The 6415-nt window shown below is 50.6% G+C and overlaps 1 protein-coding gene across 1 annotated transcript in view; it reads right to left on the bottom strand.

The window, feature by feature from the left end:
- Positions 1–399, bottom strand: part of LOC137637241 (trypsin-1-like) — a 12058-nt gene extending 11659 nt beyond the window's left edge. The window contains exon 1 of the mRNA XM_068369510.1: positions 197–399. The gene's annotated coding sequence lies outside the window, so the exon portion shown is untranslated. The remainder of the gene's footprint in view (positions 1–196) is intronic.
- Positions 400–6415: the final 6016 nt, after the last annotated feature.

The following is a 6415-nucleotide window of genomic DNA, read 5'->3' as shown; positions in this document are numbered from 1 at the left end:
GTAAACTTCTTTTTTTACATCCTCTTCTATGAGGAGAAGAATGAATATTGCCAAGATACGAGATATTGCGAGGAATCAGAGAGAGAGAGAGAGAGAGAGAGAGAGAGAGATAGAGAGAGAGAGAGAGAGAGGAAGTGTATTTTCTATCATGTTGAAAACCTTACATTTATTCGCTAGAATTCACTAAGTTTCTTACCTGAAAACGCAAGTGGCAGTCGTGAAAACCACCTGATCGGTCAACAGAACTCCGCCACAGACGACGTTATTGGTTCCATTATAGACGAAGGCTACTTGCCAGGGGTACTCGTTCACCTCGGTCTCCACTCCTCCAACGATGCGGCTCACACGGTTCACAGTGCCACAAGTTCCTATTGGAAACACAAGAGAAGAGGAAGGAGGTCACACGGTTCACCGCGCCACACTTTCCTACTGGGAGCCCAAGAGAAGAGGAAGGAGGTCACACGGTTCACCGCGCCACACTTCCCTACTGGGAGCACAAGAGAAGAGGAAGGAGGTCACACGGTTCACCGCGCCACACTTCCCTACTGGGAGCACAAGAGAAGAGGAAGGAGGTCACACGGTTCACCGCGCCACACTTCCCTACTGGAAGCACAAGAGAAGAGGAAGGAGGTCACACGGTTCACCGCGCCACACTTCCCTACTGGAAGCACAAGAGAAGAGGAAGGAGGTCACACGGTTCACCGCGCCACACTTCCCTACTGGAAGCACAAGAGAAGAGGAAGGAGGTCACACGGTTCACCGCGCCACACTTCCCTACTGGAAGCACAAGAGAAGAGGAAGGAGGTCACACGGTTCACCGCGCCACACTTCCCTACTGGAAGCACAAGAGAAGAGGGAGGAGGTCACACGGTTCACCGCGCCACACTTCCCTACTGGAAGCACAAGAGAAGAGGGAGGAGGTCACACGGTTCACCGCGCCACACTTCCCTACTGGAAGCACAAGAGAAGAGGAAGGAGGTCACACGGTTCACCGCGCCACACTTCCCTACTGGAAGCACAAGAGAAGAGGAAGGAGGTCACACGGTTCACCGCGCCACACTTCCCTACTGGAAGCACAAGAGAAGAGGAAGGAAGTCACACGGTTCACCGCGCCACACTTCCCTACTGGAAGCACAAGAGAAGAGGAAGGAAGTCACACGGTTCACCGGGCCACACTTCCCTACTGGAAGCACAAGAGAAGAGGAAGGAAGTCACACGGTTCACCGGGCCACACTTCCCTACTGGAAGCACAAGAGAAGAGGAAGGAAGTCACACGGTTCACCGGGCCACACTTCCCTACAGGAAGCACAAGAGAAGAGGAAGGAAGTCACACGGTTCACCGGGCCACACTTCCCTACTGGAAGCACAAGAGAAGAGGAAGGAAGTCACACGGTTCACCGGGCCACAAATTCCCTACAGGAAGCACAAGAGAAGAGGAAGGAAGTCACACGGTTCACCGGGCCACACTTCCCTACTGGAAGCACAAGAGAAGAGGAAGGAAGTCACACGGTTCACCGGGCCACAATTTCCTACTGGTTTCCTACTGGAAGCACAAGAGAAGAGGAAGGAAGTCACACGGTTCACCGCGCCACAATTTCCTACTGGAAGCACAAGAGAAGAGGAAGGAAGTCACACGGTTCACCGCGCCACAATTTCCTACTGGAAGCACAAGAGAAGAGGAAGGAAGTCACACGGTTCACCGCGCCACAATTTCCTACTGGAAGCACAAGAGAAGAGGAAGGAAGTCACACGGTTCACCGCGCCACAATTTCCTACTGGAAGCACAAGAGAAGAGGAAGGAAGTCACACGGTTCACCGCGCCACAATTTCCTACTGGAAGCACAAGAGAAGAGGAAGGAAGTCACACGGTTCACCGCGCCACAATTTCCTACAGGAAGCACAAGAGAAGAGGAAGGAAGTCACACGGTTCACCGCGCCACAATTTCCTACTGGAAGCACAAAAGAAGAGGAAGGAAGTCACACGGTTCACCGCGCCACAATTTCCTACTGGAAGCACAAGAGAAGAGGAAGGAAGTCACACGGTTCACCGCGCCACAATTTCCTACTGGAAGCACAAGAGAAGAGGAAGGAAGTCACACGGTTCACCGCGCCACAATTTCCTACAGGAAGCACAAGAGAAGAGGAAGGAAGTCACACGGTTCACCGCGCCACAATTTCCTACTGGAAGCACAAAAGAAGAGGAAGGAAGTCACACGGTTCACCGCGCCACAATTTCCTACTGGAAGCACAAGAGAAGAGGAAGGAAGTCACACGGTTCACCGCGCCACAATTTCCTACTGGAAGCACAAGAGAAGAGGAAGGAAGTCACACGGTTCACCGCGCCACAATTTCCTACAGGAAGCACAAGAGAAGAGGAAGGAAGTCACACGGTTCACCGCGCCACAATTTCCTACTGGAAGCACAAGAGAAGAGGAAGGAAGTCACACGGTTCACCGCGCCACAATTTCCTACTGGAAGCACAAGAGAAGAGGAAGGAAGTCACACGGTTCACCGGGCCACAATTTCCTACTGGTTTCCTACTGGAAGCACAAGAGAAGAGGAAGGAAGTCACACGGTTCACCGGGCCACAATTTCCTACTGGAAGCACAAGAGAAGAGGAAGGAAGTCACACGGTTCACCGCGCCACAATTTCCTACTGGAAGCACAAGAGAAGAGGAAGGAAGTCACACGGTTCACCGCGCCACAATTTCCTACTGGAAGCACAAGAGAAGAGGAAGGAAGTCACACGGTTCACCGCGCCACAATTTCCTACTGGAAGCACAAGAGAAGAGGAAGGAAGTCACACGGTTCACCGCGCCACAATTTCCTACAGGAAGCACAAGAGAAGAGGAAGGAAGTCACACGGTTCACCGCGCCACAATTTCCTACTGGAAGCACAAGAGAAGAGGAAGGAAGTCACACGGTTCACCGCGCCACAATTTCCTACTGGAAGCACAAGAGAAGAGGAAGGAAGTCACACGGTTCACCGCGCCACAATTTCCTACTGGAAGCACAAGAGAAGAGGAAGGAAGTCACACGGTTCACCGCGCCACAATTTCCTACTGGAAGCACAAGAGAAGAGGAAGTAAGTCACACGGTTCACCGCGCCACAATTTCCTACTGGAAGCACAAGAGAAGAGGAAGGAAGTCACACGGTTCACCGCGCCACAATTTCCTACAGGAAGCACAAGAGAAGAGGAAGGAAGTCACACGGTTCACCGCGCCACAATTTCCTACTGGAAGCACAAGAGAAGAGGAAGGAAGTCACACGGTTCACCGCGCCACAATTTCCTACAGGAAGCACAAGAGAAGAGGAAGGAAGTCACACGGTTCACCGCGCCACAATTTCCTACAGGAAGCACAAGAGAAGAGGAAGGAAGTCACACGGTTCACCGCGCCACAATTTCCTACAGGAAGCACAAGAGAAGAGGAAGGAAGTCACACGGTTCACCGCGCCACAATTTCCTACAGGAAGCACAAGAGAAGAGGAAGGAAGTCACACGGTTCACCGCGCCACAATTTCCTACAGGAAGCACAAGAGAAGAGGAAGGAAGTCACACGGTTCACCGCGCCACAATTTCCTACAGGAAGCACAAGAGAAGAGGAAGGAAGTCACACGGTTCACCGCGCCACAATTTCCTACTGGAAGCACAAGAGAAGAGGAAGGAAGTCACACGGTTCACCGCGCCACAATTTCCTACAGGAAGCACAAGAGAAGAGGAAGGAAGTCACACGGTTCACCGCGCCACAATTTCCTACAGGAAGCACAAGAGAAGAGGAAGGAAGTCACACGGTTCACCGCGCCACAATTTCCTACAGGAAGCACAAGAGAAGAGGAAGGAAGTCACACGGTTCACCGCGCCACAATTTCCTATTGGAAGCACAAGAGAAGAGGAAGGAAGTCACACGGTTCACCGCGCCACAATTTCCTACAGGAAGCACAAGAGAAGAGGAAGGAAGTCACACGGTTCACCGCGCCACAATTTCCTATTGGAAGCACAAGAGAAGAGGAAGGAAGTCACACGGTTCACCGCGCCACAATTTCCTACAGGAAGCACAAGAGAAGAGGAAGGAAGTCACACGGTTCACCGCGCCACAATTTCCTATTGGAAGCACAAGAGAAGAGGAAGGAAGTCACACGGTTCACCGCGCCACAATTTCCTACAGGAAGCACAAGAGAAGAGGAAGGAAGTCACACGGTTCACCGCGCCACAATTTCCTATTGGAAGCACAAGAGAAGAGGAAGGAAGTCACACGGTTCACCGCGCCACAATTTCCTATTGGAAGCACAAGAGAAGAGGAAGGAAGTCACACGGTTCACCGCGCCACAATTTCCTACAGGAAGCACAAGAGAAGAGGAAGGAAGTCACACGGTTCACCGCGCCACAATTTCCTACAGGAAGCACAAGAGAAGAGGAAGGAAGTCACACGGTTCACCGCGCCACAATTTCCTACAGGAAGCACAAGAGAAGAGGAAGGAAGTCACACGGTTCACCGCGCCACAATTTCCTATTGGAAGCACAAGAGAAGAGGAAGGAAGTCACACGGTTCACCGCGCCACAATTTCCTACAGGAAGCACAAGAGAAGAGGAAGGAAGTCACACGGTTCACCGCGCCACAATTTCCTACAGGAAGCACAAGAGAAGAGGAAGGAAGTCACACGGTTCACCGCGCCACAATTTCCTACAGGAAGCACAAGAGAAGAGGAAGGAAGTCACACGGTTCACCGCGCCACAATTTCCTATTGGAAGCACAAGAGAAGAGGAAGGAAGTCACACGGTTCACCGCGCCACAATTTCCTACAGGAAGCACAAGAGAAGAGGAAGGAAGTCACACGGTTCACCGCGCCACAATTTCCTACAGGAAGCACAAGAGAAGAGGAAGGAAGTCACACGGTTCACCGCGCCACAATTTCCTACAGGAAGCACAAGAGAAGAGGAAGGAAGTCACACGGTTCACCGCGCCACAATTTCCTACAGGAAGCACAAGAGAAGAGGAAGGAAGTCACACGGTTCACCGCGCCACAATTTCCTACAGGAAGCACAAGAGAAGAGGAAGGAAGTCACACGGTTCACCGCGCCACAATTTCCTACAGGAAGCACAAGAGAAGAGGAAGGAAGTCACACGGTTCACCGCGCCACAATTTCCTACAGGAAGCACAAGAGAAGAGGAAGGAAGTCACACGGTTCACCGCGCCACAATTTCCTATTGGAAGCACAAGAGAAGAGGAAGGAAGTCACACGGTTCACCGCGCCACAATTTCTTACAGGAAGCACAAGAGAAGAGGAAGGAAGTCACACGGTTCACCGCGCCACAATTTCCTATTGGAAGCACAAGAGAAGAGGAAGGAAGTCACACGGTTCACCGCGCCACAATTTCCTACAGGAAGCACAAGAGAAGAGGAAGGAAGTCACACGGTTCACCGCGCCACAATTTCCTACAGGAAGCACAAGAGAAGAGGAAGGAAGTCACACGGTTCACCGCGCCACAATTTCCTACAGGAAGCACAAGAGAAGAGGAAGGAAGTCACACGGTTCACCGCGCCACAATTTCCTATTGGAAGCACAAGAGAAGAGGAAGGAAGTCACACGGTTCACCGCGCCACAATTTCCTACAGGAAGCACAAGAGAAGAGGAAGGAAGTCACACGGTTCACCGCGCCACAATTTCCTATTGGAAGCACAAGAGAAGAGGAAGGAAGTCACACGGTTCACCGCGCCACAATTTCCTACAGGAAGCACAAGAGAAGAGGAAGGAAGTCACACGGTTCACCGCGCCACAATTTCCTATTGGAAGCACAAGAGAAGAGGAAGGAAGTCACACGGTTCACCGCGCCACAATTTCCTACAGGAAGCACAAGAGAAGAGGAAGGAAGTCACACGGTTCACCGCGCCACAATTTCCTACAGGAAGCACAAGAGAAGAGGAAGGAAGTCACACGGTTCACCGCGCCACAATTTCCTACAGGAAGCACAAGAGAAGAGGAAGGAAGTCACACGGTTCACCGCGCCACAATTTCCTATTGGAAGCACAAGAGAAGAGGAAGGAAGTCACACGGTTCACCGCGCCACAATTTCCTATAGGAAGCACAAGAGAAGAGGAAGAAAAACTTTGCTTAACGTTACTTTATCTTTTGTATCATCAATAAAACTATTAATTAGAAATTGAACATAACACCCAAAATCGTGCAAATAAACACTTGACTTACTGCATGGTGCTGCTCATGTTGAAGTTCAAGACATCGTTGTTGTTGACGTTATGAAATAAAAGATGGTTTTAAAATAGATAATATTTCACTCTCTTGAAAATAGGATTCTTTAAAAGGTTTGAGAAAACCGAATAAATCTTAGCGACTCTATATAATAATATCTGCTAAAAGGTAATACGAAGTTTGTATATTCATTCAATGTTACAAAA

The sequence above is a fragment of the Palaemon carinicauda genome, chromosome 3 (genome assembly GCF_036898095.1).
Source record: "Palaemon carinicauda isolate YSFRI2023 chromosome 3, ASM3689809v2, whole genome shotgun sequence".
In the NCBI taxonomy this organism is placed as follows: Eukaryota; Metazoa; Arthropoda; class Malacostraca; order Decapoda; family Palaemonidae; genus Palaemon; species Palaemon carinicauda.
Note: the sequence above shows the minus strand (reverse complement) of the source record. Positions and strands in the feature narration are given on the sequence as shown.